Source organism: Chenopodium quinoa, unplaced genomic scaffold (assembly GCF_001683475.1).
Source record: "Chenopodium quinoa cultivar QQ74 unplaced genomic scaffold, ASM168347v1, whole genome shotgun sequence".
In the NCBI taxonomy this organism is placed as follows: domain Eukaryota; kingdom Viridiplantae; phylum Streptophyta; class Magnoliopsida; order Caryophyllales; family Amaranthaceae; genus Chenopodium; species Chenopodium quinoa.
The window spans coordinates 3,757,751-3,772,498 of record NW_018744878.1 but is presented as its reverse complement, the minus strand read 5'-3'; the positions used below and the strand labels follow the sequence as shown (position 1 = coordinate 3,772,498).

The window sequence follows — 14,748 nt, the reverse complement described above, 5'->3', positions numbered from 1 at the left end:
GCACGTCCGTGCCAAATCTGGCACGTCCGTGCAGACCTGCAGTCGAACTCCTTCCTCGTTTTCTTTGTCCTTTTTATTTGGGGGTCATATAAATACCCCTTTAGAGCTCATTTGTACGGGGGAGGCAAGGTTTTTAGAGATTTCTCTTAGTTTTGCAATCTTAGAACATTAAATTCTCAAATCATTAGTTAGTTCTTAATTATTAGCTTGGAATTATTCAAATTCAATCATTGTAGAAGACAAAGTCCACCATTGTTGCTCACCTTGAAGCTTCATAGTAACCATTTCTTACTCATCTTTTCTACTTCTCTTTACTTTGTTGTTAATTATTTGCTAGTTCTTGCATGTTTAGATTGTTAATTAGCTTAATCCTTAGTTTGAACTTGCTCATGAATTGCTTGAAATCTTTAATTGCTTTAATCTCCATGGATTGTGAGTAGTCCAATTTCTAGGGTTTGGGCAAAACCCTCAATGTAGTCACTAATTACTTGTTGCATGTGCTAATTTGGTTGTTGTGGGATGTTAATTAGTTGAGCTTAAGTGGTTTAATTGCTTATTTCTTGTATATGGCCATTACTAGAACTATTTATCCAAGCTTTCTCAACGAAGGATCGAGAGATGAACTTGAGTTAGCTCCCTTATGCTTGATTGACCCGAAATGCTATGAGAATAGGGATTACCGGTCAAGGGAATGTTTATGTCATCGTAATTATGCTTTAACACTTGTTTTATGCTTTGTAACCACGAGTGTAGGTTGTATTCATGATTCAAGTAATCCCTCTAGCTTGAGAGAGTAGTTGGGTGCCTTAGATGACTTCCCCTAATTTATCCCATTAATTTACCTTGATTGTTGCATGCTAATTGTGATTTGTGATGAAATTGAGTGGTATAACCCGAGCCCTAGATTCCTCTTAATATTGTTAATCTCCTCTTAGCTTTAGTTGAGTTGAATTAGAAGAAGTTACTCAAAACCAACCCAATTTAGAATTCATTTAGCTTATTTAAACGGTAGTACTCGGTGGTTGATTCAACGTCTCTCTTGGGTTCGACCCTTTCTTACCCTTACTATTGTTAGTGAGACCAAGATAGGAATCATTATCTTTGGTAGGCTCGACGACGGCCTATCAATATGTACATTTTTCTTTTATGAAAATTAATTCTACATTAATTTCACTAAACAAAGTTCAATTCAAATTATCTATATAAAGAGTATGTACTATGTAGTCATGCATCACTAATCCCCTTTGTATCTTGTAAATCCCTTTTTCCTTGCTCATATGCCTTACTACAAAACAAAAAATATATGTAGTTAAGCAAACTCAAACCAGCAAGTATCCAATAATAGTAATCATAGTGACCCTTATTAACGTCACTAGATACCCAACTCTCCTTCCTAATTCTTTAGTAACATTATCAACGACAATTATGATAAAACTTGCAAATAAGCTTGCAATACCGATGCTTAGCCCTTGTAGGTTTGATGCTATGCTAGACATACTCTTAGGGAATTCCGAGTAAAAGAGCTCGATTTGAGCGATAGCTGTTAAGGCTTCGGCCAAGCCAAAGAGGCAAACTTGTGGCACTAGCCACAATGCCGACATAGGCACCGTGGAAGAGGTGTTATCTTGTATGATCCCTCCTTTAGTTGCCATATCTCGACGGATACTCTCCACAACCCCGGACACCAACAAGGACACAAATAAGAGTAGCAAACCAATTCCCATTCGTGTCATAACGTGCAAACGTACGGGTTTGCCCATGACCTTAGATGCCATAGGGATGATAACGCGGTCATAAAGGATGAGCCAAAATATCAATGTGATTAGGGCAAAGGTACCAAAGGAACCTGGAGGAATTTCGAAGGTTGGGGTTAGGACATGTCGATCCATCGAGAATGCTTGAAGAACTCGAAATGAAGTTGTGTTTGCATTCACACCCATCATGATTCCGGTTGACCATAACGGGATTAAGTTGATGATTGATTTGAAATCTTCAACTTGATCGATTGTGCATAAACGCCATGGATCGACTGCCATTCCATCTGGGTTGAGGTCTTGTCTAGGGTCCTTCACAATACACGCCTTGTTTAGAGACCTATCAAAATGTAATCCATGAGCCATAAGTTTTCATGTCCTTAGTTTTACCATCACATAATAAAATATGCCCCTAGACTAGAAAAGTTGTGTATAAATTGGATTTAATGTTACTTCAAATTTTAACATTTTACGTAACATTTGGCTTTTCTTTATTACAGAGTTTTCAAAATTATTGACATTTCACCTTACAAAAATGCATTTTCTATAATAGCATTTAAATATGTTCACATAAATGCAAAAGTTCAAATTTCAACTTAATTAAAAACTAGGGCAGCTAACGCGCGCGATGCACGCGCAATAGCTAGCCATATCAAAAATCTCTTTTGGATTTTTTTTTTTGAGAAAATCTCTTTCGATTTAACCTTACATCACAAATTTAGTTCTTGATAACTTTTTAATGAGAAAAATATATAAACAAATATATTAGGGGGTCTAAATTCCATGCACTATTCTTAATATATTTTTTTTTTTTACAAAAAAAAGTAATCATTATTAATGAGAGTGAATAAATAATCTAGATGGTATAATTGTCCAAACACTATTCATTACAAAAACTTATACACATTAATGAGGGTATATATGTAAATACACATTTTGAAGGGCACAATTGGCACAACACTATTCATAAGCGTAATTTTGTACTTTTTATAAGGTAGGGATATAGTCAGGAACATAACTAACATATTATTTAGAAAGTTAGGACTAAAGATTAAAGAAAAAATAAATATTCACGTGGACAGTTTACATATTATTTTGGGACGAGATAAGTAATTTTTTTTCTCCCTTTTAACGATTGCACAGTCATGCTTGAAACAAATAAATAGAAACAAATTAACTCAAGAAAAAAGCAAGGACATCACCTTAGTTTCTCACTTGGAAACTCTAGCGTAGATCCTTTCAAAACATGATAAACTTTGTCCACATTCAACTCGCTAGGAAACTCATAATGCCTATTCCTCCAAGAGGCAACGATGACTTGAGCGAAGCCGGTAAGCAAGCTAGCCTTAGGAGGCTTCACCTTAACATAGAATGAAGAAGCCAAGAAGAACGAAACAACCGAAAGTAACATAAGCAAGGTAGGAACCCCAAAGCCATATTGCCACCCTGCATGATCTTGGATGTACACAACACATGTAAGACCAAAGAGAACCGATATTGAGACCGAAAAATAGTACCAATTGAAGAAGCTCTCTAATATTCCAACGCAATTCGGTTTTGCATTTTCGTCTTCTCCATTTCTTGCTATTTGATCTGCCCCAAAGGCTAATGTAGAAGACCTTATTCCACCTGTGCCAATTGACATTAGGCCGAAAGAAGAGAAAAGAAGGATGAGTTGATATGGTGTTGGAGAAGTGTTGGTGTTAGCGGCGGATTCGAATTTGTATGGTGTTGCTCCTGGGATCATAGTTGTTAACCATAGTAGCATCGTCCCCTGGGATATAGCGAGTATCAGTGTCATGCATTTAGTTAATTAATCAGCAAAATAAATTTCATCTTTAAAGGTTATTGGATGCAAGCATGGAACTTTTTAAATTCGATACACGTTTATTACTTCTTCTGTCCAAAATTAGTTGTCATATTATGTCAATCCCTCGTGATCATACAAAAAGAACTTTTAATATGTTTCCACATTTACCTATCACTTAAATCGTATATAATGGAATAATATGACTTGCATACTCGTAATATGTGACAATTTTTTTTGGACATTCTAAAACATTACATAGACGACTAATTCCAACCAAACTAAACCTAAAATCATGCATGTGGAATAATGGAAACAGATAAATTACGTAGTAGAAAACATATACGAGTAGTGAAAAAAAAAATAAAAAAAATAAAAAAAAAAATTGTAAAGTATGAGAGTAATAGTTACCAAGAGACTGAAAATGGAGCCAAATGCGATCATTGGGAAGCGGCCCACATAAGAATCGGCAAGAAAAGCGCCCAAAATAGGAGTGAAGTTGGTAGCAGCAGCCCACAAGAAAAGAATGTTGGACCCAGTTGCCATTTCCAGTCCATAATTTCCCATTAGATAAACTATCATATTGGGCTCCAGTCCATAAAATGCAGCTCTCTCAAATCCCTCATTTGCTGCAATTTCAAATTTAAATAAATTAACAACTTCATACTTAAATTAGCAATCTCAAATTTATGAATTCATAATAACAACTTTATTTTAATTTAAGTATAAAATATAGTACTCACAATCAATTTTAGGAACATGTTATTAATTCACAATGAATTAATCTAACCAATCAGAATTTAATATGTATAAAATAGGATATAAAAACTAAATTAAAAGTGGAATACATCAATATGGGTAGATACCCGTGTTCGATCCCCCGCAACAACAATTGGGAGGGGAATGGAACCTAACCACCCAGAACTGATCCCCGAATCCAGATTAGCCCAAAGAGTGAATCGGGTAGAACACCAAAAAAAAAAGGATAGATCTTTTTGAAACACCCAAAATAATATATGGAACTAACAAATTGAAACGGAGGGCATAGTACTTTTAAATTACGTAGAAAGTTCATTAGTTCAATGGTATTCTTTCCTAAATTGGATCACAATAAAGTCCTGCACGTCTCTAACATTTGAGACAAGTTTGATTACATTAGAAGTTATAACTTATAAGCTATCATAAAACTACCCGACAATGTGTCAAAGTCATCCTTGCCTCTTTGTCCCAAATATGACGACTTATATGTGGATTTTTCTTGCAACGGACTAGTGGCCGAATGCTTGCCTATTATCAGTACCTCTATATGGTTTGCTCTAGCTAAGATTTATGAGGTTGGCGAACTCTAAAGAGAAGATTCACTACAAGTTGTCCTTCCCCACGGATGGACAACAAGAGATAATGCCTATAACAAGAACTTTTTGGCCTAAGTTTTCATTCACAAAATCACAAGTCACTTTTTAAAATTTTCTCCATTCTATTTGTTTCAGTGGCACATAAGTCCTATACTCCTATGCGTCAATAATTCTTCATGTTATCCCCTCCTTCCTTGAGTGTTTTGTGTAATCAAATTGTATGGTGCATAAAAAATGAGGGGTAGATATAGCGTTTGAATAACTTTTTTCATACATTAAAAATAGGTGTTTCAAATATAGCAAGTTGAGTTAAAATTTTTTTTTTCCCCCCTAACAATACTTGTGAATTTTTCTTCAAAGAAACTAAGAAAAAATATGTAATCAATGTTTGGATTTTATTGTCTATAAATAAATATATTCAATTGTTATCTTGATAGAAAAACTCTACCTAATTCTAACTGATAGCTACTCATTACTTTAATAGATACCCACTTATCAACCATTAAAAACGATCTCATGCCACTAGTTTTGCCAAATAGAATCACTGAGTCATAGTCATTTCTCATACCTTTTTTTTATGATTATTATTAATCTCCTATAACATCTCTTTATTTGAATATACGTTTTTTAATTTCAAAACAAATTACAACCCGTACGCAATATTTTACCTCATTCAATTTACTTTTTAAAAACTTAGTACTCCTCCATATTGGTCAGTTGAAAATATCTTTACATACCTCTTGGGTGCATGGTGTATCCAGGATATTTTGAGCTCATTTAATACTCTCTCCGTATTTTAATAAGTGTTACACTTTGACATTTTTCACTATTAACATAATGATTTTGACTTGATTAATTCACTAATATATATATAAAAAAAAAAAAAAAGCAAATGATATTGTATAATACATTTTTGGATTCGTTATAATGTGTACTTTCATAATATGAATTTTCCTATAATTTTATTAACATATGATTAGATAAATTAATGGTCAAAGTTGTGTCTCGACGTACGTATTTGATCAAACTTTAATACGTACTTATTAAAACACGGGGGTGTATATGATTTTCTTTTCTAAAATGAGCTAGGAAAAATATCAAAAGAGCAAAAAAAATTACTCCATACCATATACCAACCTCTATGTATACCCGAATATATACACTAGGTAAAAGATCCAACTACTTCAAGTGGGATACTTCAAGTGGGATACTTCAAAAACTAATAAAGAGAGTGTATTACTTTCTTTTTTAAAGAAATTCTTTTTACACGAAAAAGTACAAAACTTTTGGGAAACGGAAATTTGGAGATCATGGTTAGTTACGCAAAATAAGTTTTTTTTTTTTTGTTTTTACGCAAAATAAGTTTATTGATACGATACTTACACTTCATACTTCCAATTTCATCGGAGTAGTTATAAAGTTTGTGAAGTGGTGAACTATAGTTGTAGTACTACGTGTTGCTTACTCATGAAATCATATATAATACAGATTATTATATTCATATACCGCAAAAGAATTTTTAAATTTTTTTTTAAGTTTCTCTTTATTAATTTTTCATAAAAAATATAAAATATTAATCCATCTTGCTTAATTTATTCATCTTTAAACACATGAATTGAAATAGTAATGCTTCAGATAATCCATATGAAAATTAATGTTGGCCAAGTTAGTTGGAGATTCGAGGTCTTCCTTCCACCCTTGTGATAGGGGTTCGAAACAAATGGAATCCCCTAATAAATAGGATTTAGACACTTTATAATACGGAGTACCACCTCGTTTACACCACTCAACAATGAAAAAAATAAAAATAACTAGGAAAACGTAATTGTTTTTCATCAAATTAACCTTAAAAAAACATGAACCTTATGTTCATATTTAGTAGTTTCACACATATGTATGAAAGACTAGGATTAGATAAAAACAAAATTAACAAATATGGAGAACAAATATAATGCTAATTTTAAGCAAGCTTAATACGATTTTTTTGTTTTTGGTGCAAATCTTAATACGATGACTATATATATATATCCTTCATCTGAACTTAATAACCTTGTTGATATTGAGCATAATGTAATATTAGACCAAAGAAATGCATATCAAAAACTTAGGAACAAAGATTTCATAATAATAAAGCTAAAAATGAAGAAATGATAGAGTTTGAAGAGGGAGTGGCTTTACCTAAAATGAAAGGCAAAGTTCTAAGACCTCCTTGAAGCTTGGAGGGAGTGTTTAAGAGAGGCTCATTCATCCCTTCAATATCTTCCAAAGTTTCCACGAAATTGATGATCTTTAAGGTAGTTTTTAATCAACAATAGAGACTCGACATAGCAAGTTGGATAAAAATATTTACTACCTCCGTTACATATTATTTACAACGAAATAATATATAACGAAGGTATATAACGGATAACAGACCCAACAATTAAGCATACATTACACATTGTGAATCTTTATAAAGATAAAACATTGGTATTCGTAAATTACAACAATAAAAAAAATGCTTACTTGAGTAACCGCTTCAATGGCTGAGTGAAAGCTCGGAAACTGCTTCGATATAGTAATTGGGTTAGGTTTCAATTTTTTGTGGAAAAGATAATCACTGAAATAGTAACTACTAACTTCGTTACATATTATTTACAACAATTAGGCATTTTTCATCTCTACTTTATGTCAAAAAAGCTAAACAAAATAAATTAGGAGCGTACCTCAAAAGCTGCTTCAAAGGAAGAGGGAGAGCTAAGAAGGAGCTCCAATGGAGGATTCAGATTTCAGAATGCGGACTTAAATTGTGAGAATTGTGAGGATGTGAGCAAAGGTAATTGGGTAACTCTGTTCTAGTAACAAACAAAACAAATATGACAATTCTACCCCTGGAAAATTGGTGATTCAAAAAAGGGGCCAAAGGGCAATGGTGGTATTTCCTTGTTTATTGTTCATTTTTGGGAGCTGATTTTTGCCACAAGAGTTTTATAAGAGTTGTAGATAAAGTATTTAAAATGTTTTGAAATATAAATATAGAGAAGAAAGTGAGTTTATGAGGTGACGAATAAAGTGGGGTACGTGTGCGATTCATGTGCAAATTAGCGGTTGCGCATGGTCCCCAGTCAGGAATACTAGACACATTAGCTTTGTTTATATAGCACCAAATTTTATGTGACATGCGTCTTATACTCTAATTTTTCCACTAATGGCTTATGGCCAATTTAATTCACCTTATTTTTGTTTAGTTTTTGAATCTTATTTGATGTAGTATGATCTAATCTGATTTGATATGGTATGATTTAATCTGATTTGATCTTCAACAAAAAAAAAATAATAATAATTTGATTTGATATATCAGATTTGTTTTTTTTTTAATTTGACCAAACTTTAATTATATGTGTTCAATAATTTGTAGAGAAAAAATATGTGGAGTATTAAGTGAGATCTTTTTTGATGCGTAATAATGTATATTTATTAAAATAAAATATTTTTTAATTATAAAATTAAATTAAAAATATCTAGTTATAAAAAATAGCACATAAAAAACGATAAAGTGTTTTGACAAAACTTATTTTTTTTATGATATGATATGATCAAAACTTATTTATTCTGAAATTTTTATAAATAGGTTAAACTAAAAATGAACTAAATTAATAGTAGTAATTGCCAAACTTTAAACACTACTTGAAAGTTAATCGGAGCGAATCATTTTTTTTCTTTGTTACTACTAATTTATTTTCTTTAAGTATCAAATATAAAATGAAATGTATTGATCTAAAAAAAAATCCATGTGGATTAAATATTGAATTTTATTGATTAAAATTAGTCTTTTTAATTGATTAAAATTATGGTATGTTCCATATACGGAGTATTAAAACAACTGATCGAACTGAACTGATTGGGGCTCAACTGAAGTGAATAGAGATGAAATAAATTATTTATAAAAGAAGGAAATCTGAACTGAAATTAAGTGAATAGAATAGACCCTTCGTCTTTTTTATCCAAGTGTTCAAATTGATGTCAATTTGATAGAGAATTGAAAAGTTCATGTCAATAATAATTAAATTAAACCATATTCAACATTAATAAGGGTGATATTAGCCCTTTTTTTCATGCTAGTGCTACATATGTGCCAGTAATTTTGTATTTTAGTTAGTGTAAATGTTTTAGTAGAAGATTAAGCATGCATGGCATGCAATCCAACTGTCCATCAATGCGAAATTTGTACTCAATCTTGTACAAATCTCTTTTTCACGATTATCAATCATCAAATTATCAATTCAAAAGAATAAACTTTTTATTGAAATAATTAGTTTTTAAACCATAAAATTACTTTATTTCCATGCTTAGATCGCTTCCAACAATTTTCCCCCACAACACATCAGTTGGTTTGTTTATTTTTGGTGTTTATAACTCTGTATATCACTCTCATAATCTCATTGATTGCAAATTTGCAAAGTAATGTCTCGTAACCTAACCCTCAACAGTAGGCTATTAGCGTAATGTTCACAAATATATTCATGTGCTTGCTATAACAAACTTAACCATAGAATCGTTATGTTGATTGTGGATGTTGTTAGAGGAAAATATATGACATTTAAAATTGAATCTCGCCTTTATTACTTGTTTTTTTTTTTTTTTTATATACATATATATGAGTAACTTTCTTTGCAATAAAAGATGAGAGAGTAGCATAGTTTCAAAAAATGGATCACAAGATGAGTATACAAATGTATTCTCAAGATCATGGAGTATCAACTATCAAGCTATCGAGTTAATATAGGTTGTTAATATTTTATTGGAAAAATTGATTCTAATAATCTCACCTTTGACCGGTTCGCTGTTAATAATCCCACCTACCCATGTTCAATTTACTCTCATTCATCTGGAGCTATTTGACATTGCGGAAGGGGAGATGGATGGTTTTCTAGGTGGGAAAAAGGGTAGAGGGCTGTTTTCGTGGGTGGGGGTGGAAATCGGGGTGGTTTTAAGGGAAAGGGGCCAGTTTTCGCTAGGTGGAGGGCTGAGTTCCGGCAGTGTGAGTGCGGAGGAGGGGCTGCCGGAGGAGTGGTGTTACGGTGGTCGTGGGGGGTTGGGGGTTGGGGGCTATGGGGATGTGTGGTTTTTTTTCAATTTATTTTAGGTTTTCTTTTTCTTTTCTTTTTTAAATGTTGATTAAATACTTAGTGACATATGTTAGTTAATTTTTTATTTTTTTAAAAAAAAAGAGTTTACCCAATGTACAGGTTACCGATCATAAGGGACCAATAGAAGAAGATGCACTATAAAGGTGGGATTATTAATAGCAAACCGGGCAAAGGTATCTCTGGTGTGCTCACCTTTTTTTTTCGTGCTAGTTCACATAAACCAAAAACCAATTAGTTGCACAACACACTACATAATAAGCTTGCAAGGGCATAATTACTTGTGATAAATGCTTTTTCTCGTATGTTTCAGTTTGAATTTGAATCCAATATGAGTTAAAATTTGGTTGTTGAAGTTCGAGTCAAATCCAAATTGAATTTTTAAGAATCTCAATACAACCCAACCCGATTTAAAATTAGGTACTATACTTTAGATCTTATTCAAAAATCCAAATCATTATCCACTTCATCTATTTATTTGGTGCATTGGGCCATAATAAAACTTATTTTATCCACTTCATCATAATCTCTTTTATTGGTAAGGAAGACCCTGATTAGACTTTTATCTTTGTGGTTTTTTTCTTTTGTTCTAATACTTGCGAGATAGACACTTGGGATTAAATGAGAGGGTAAGGCTTAAGGGAATGTCCTTTAATGTCATTTAGCATAATTATAGCTAACATTTCTCAGTTTACTTTACCAAACAAATTTATATACAATCAATGGTCAAACAATCGGTACAAATGAGCTTAGTTCGTTGCAAGAATAAGGAAAGAATTAAGAAATTAAGAAAATCCTTAACATACTATATATATGGGGCTCCTATCTATTAAATGCGGGTCTGGGCCGCACCCGTAAACCAAGAGAGAGAGAGTCCACTTCACAAGATCAAAGGAGGTTCCATCCCAAAACCATATGGCAATAGGAGGAGTAGCCCCTTAGCCTTATAAAGTGTTTAACTATCTCTTCTTCAACCATTGTGGGACACTTACATGTGGTGACACTTGAGAGGTTTATTCTTCAACACTCCCCCTCACATGTAAGGTCCCTTTTAACTTTGTCCCATGTGATTTTTCGGGCTAGAGTGCTTCTTCATGTCAAACGCGGGTCTGAGTCACACCCGTAAACCAAGAGAGAGAGTCCATTTCACAAGTCCAAGGAGGTTCCATCCCAAAACCATATGGCAATAGGAGAAGTAGCCCCTTATCCTTATAAAATGTTTAATTCTCTCTCTTTTCAACCAATAAGGGACACTAACATGTGGTGACACTTGAGAGGTTTATTCTTCAACACTCCCCCTCACATGTAAGGTTCCTTTAACTCAAGGATCTCTTGATCCAATTCAATTTGGCCCAGAATACTTAATGCCATTATTAAAGGTCCCAAACTTAGGTCCCAAACTTTGGGCCTGGCAATATACTCAAACCATTAGAGGTCCCAAACTTTGGGCCTGGCAATATACTCAAACCATTAGAGGTCCCATACCATGGGTCTGGCTCTGATACCATATTAAATGCGAGTCTGGGCCGCACCCGCAAACCAAGAGAGAGAGTCCACTTTACAAGATCAAAGGAGGTTTAATCCCAAAACCATATGGCAATAGGAGGAGTAGCCCCTTAGCCTTATAAAGTGTTTAACTCTCTCTTCTTCAACCAATGTGAGACACTTATATGTGGTGACACTTGAGAGGTTTATTCTTCAACACTATCAAACCAACCAAGTTACACAATCGGCTACACACAACCAACAACAAATTCCCAAACAAGGCATTTATCAAATACAAAACATTATATAACAAAACGTGTAATTATATATATACTCTATATTGAAGTAACTTTATTTATTTTAGAATATCTTAAAATGATAATATATACTACCGTCGTTAACTTTTATTTGTAACTTTGAGCTATTAATTATGAGGTATTAAATTTTTCAAAGTTGTAACTAAAGTTAACAGAGGTAGTGATAATAATTTCAACCCAACTTTTAATTCCAAGAATAATTCAATTTCCTGTCAAAAAAAAAAAAAAAAAAAAAACAATTTGGATTGAGATAGACTTGAAATCAAATCTTTTATATAAGGATCTTGCTAAAGATCGCCCCCGGGGCTTTAGATTAAATTATTACCTAAAGTGGTATAAATTTGGGAAAGCATGACAAAATCATGCGTCAATTGGTGTAATTAATGTTAATTTTAATTTAATCTTTGGACTTTAAGCTAGCTTATCCAACACCCTTGGGGCGTTCGTTAGCTTTTACCTTTATATAATTGAGAGTCAGTTAACCATAATCCCTCAAATCCACAATCTTCAAATTCTATTATCACACTTTTTCAACTTTTTTTTAAACACCAATAACTACCCTACCCATCCCACTATTTTTTTTTTTTTGTATTTTTTCAGGGGATACCAATAACCATCAACATTTCACTTTAGATAGTTTTCTTTTGCGTATAATGTATCCCGTAGTTGTATATGCCTATACCCTAGTGCATGTAGTTTTACATACCCCCCACTACTCACTTTCCCACTAAAGCACAAAAAACGGGTAAAGATACATCTTAAGCAACCCAAAAAATAAAATTAGAAGTATTTTCTCTCTCCTAAACCATATTACTCTCTCTATTTTTTCTCTCATCAAAATCTCCAACATCTACAAAAAAAAACTTGAAATTCTCTACAAAAATCAAGCATAATTTTCTAATATAAGAGATGAAATCACACAATTGCAAGAAATTTCTCTAAAAGAACAACGTAAAATCAAATTATAAGTTGGTTTGTTCCCTTTTTGAAAGAAAAAAGTACAAAGTTTTTTCTATAATTTTTTTAATTTTTTTTATTTATTTTTTGCGATTGAATTTTTTATCTGCATTTGGTTTATTATTCTTTGATGGTTGTGATGAATTTGATGCAATTTATTACAAACTATGTGCTTTTATGATTTAGATTTTTTGAGGTTAGATTGATTTTAGTTTTTTAATATAGAAATTTTGTTATTGTTGCTACAATAGTTAATTGATTAGTTATTTGGAGGTAATTTGCGTGTTATTTATACAAAAATCATTTTTTATATTCAAACTAACAACTAGAGTCTTAATTGCGATAAGTTTGAATATTGGATAGCAGGAACTGTAACATCAATTAGCAGAAACTTATTTATTGATTGTGTATTAGCCTATTATTCAGTTAATTTTCAACAAGTAAATTTAATTTGTCAAAAATGTTCATTTTTGATGAACTTCATGTTCATTTATAGAAGGACTAATATTCAAATCGTAATTACTAATTTTGAAACATATTATCAATTATTATGGGACGGAGAGAGTAAGGTATTATGAAATTGTTTCCATTTAAAATTTAGTATAGAGTATACTTGTGCTAATTTTCTGGATTATTTGAGTTTTTGTAGAATTACTAAGATTTAAATTAGTTTATACTGAAAATGACTTTTCGGTAAATGTTCATCTTCATTTTGATAGATGTTCACTGTAATATTAGTACATGATCAATAACATTATTACTTTAGATCTACTTACCCTAGCTATTTGGTTTATAATCATTCACGTATTAATGAATATTTACTGGTATTTAAACAAAGGTTCATTATTTGATTTTAAATACGTATATGTTCATTCTCATATTGAAGATATCCACATAAAATATAATAATACATATTTAATTTCATATTAAATTAATATATGCTCATGAGCGTCATTTAAATATAATGCTACGTATATACATTTTAACTTTAATATTGATATATGTTTATTTGAGTTTGATACATATATATACGTTCATTTGGATATGTGTATATTCACGCATATATTAATGTATATTAAATTGTTCATTCACAAGTTAAAAAATGTTCTAAAATTAATCATATATTGTTCATTATTCATCATAGACCTTTGATAAATCCATTCTAAAATATAATATACTTTTATGGTATTCATCCATTTATAATATCAATCCATATTAAGTTGTATTTTGATATACTGAATTATTATTAAGTGTCATTTACTATTAATATATATGCATTTGGATTTTGACATATGTACTTTTTTATATTGATAAATGTTAATTTGGAATTTAATAGATGTTCATTTAGATTTTATACATTTTCATTCTCACATTAAAAGATTTTTATATCTTTATAGTGTGTTCAATTCTGTATTCTTAATTGTTATTCTTGTGTAAATGTTCAATTTTGAATCCTTAGATGTCACGTACTTTTGTTTGGAATGTGTCGTTATTATTGTTATATTATATATATATATATATATATTTTATTTTAAAAACTTTATGGATCTCTTATTGTATAGGATAGTCAAGGGAAGAAGTTAATGGCGACATATAAATTGTGCTCAAATTATATTTTTCATGGAAAACACACACATATATGATTAGAAGTGCAACAAAAAAGGATAGATATGCACTTTATTATACCAAATATAACAAATAATATTCATTTAATTAACAAGACATATATGTACATTTGGTACAATTTCATGTTTATAAAACCATTACATGTAATATTATATATGTATAGAAATACATTATTATTGTAATCAAATTAAATTCATTATATAGTGGAAATTATTTCTTAACAACGTTTTATTTAAATAAATAGAATTATGATACGTATGTATTTGCATACATCATAGTAGGAAACTTACACATTAGCTCTTGAAATGAATATGTGATGAT

The 14,748-nt window shown here is 31.5% G+C and overlaps 1 pseudogene; it reads right to left on the bottom strand.

The window, feature by feature from the left end:
• Positions 1-1,113: 1,113 nt before the first annotated feature.
• On the bottom strand, positions 1,114-7,975 carry LOC110705594 (annotated as a pseudogene).
• Positions 7,976-14,748: the final 6,773 nt, after the last annotated feature.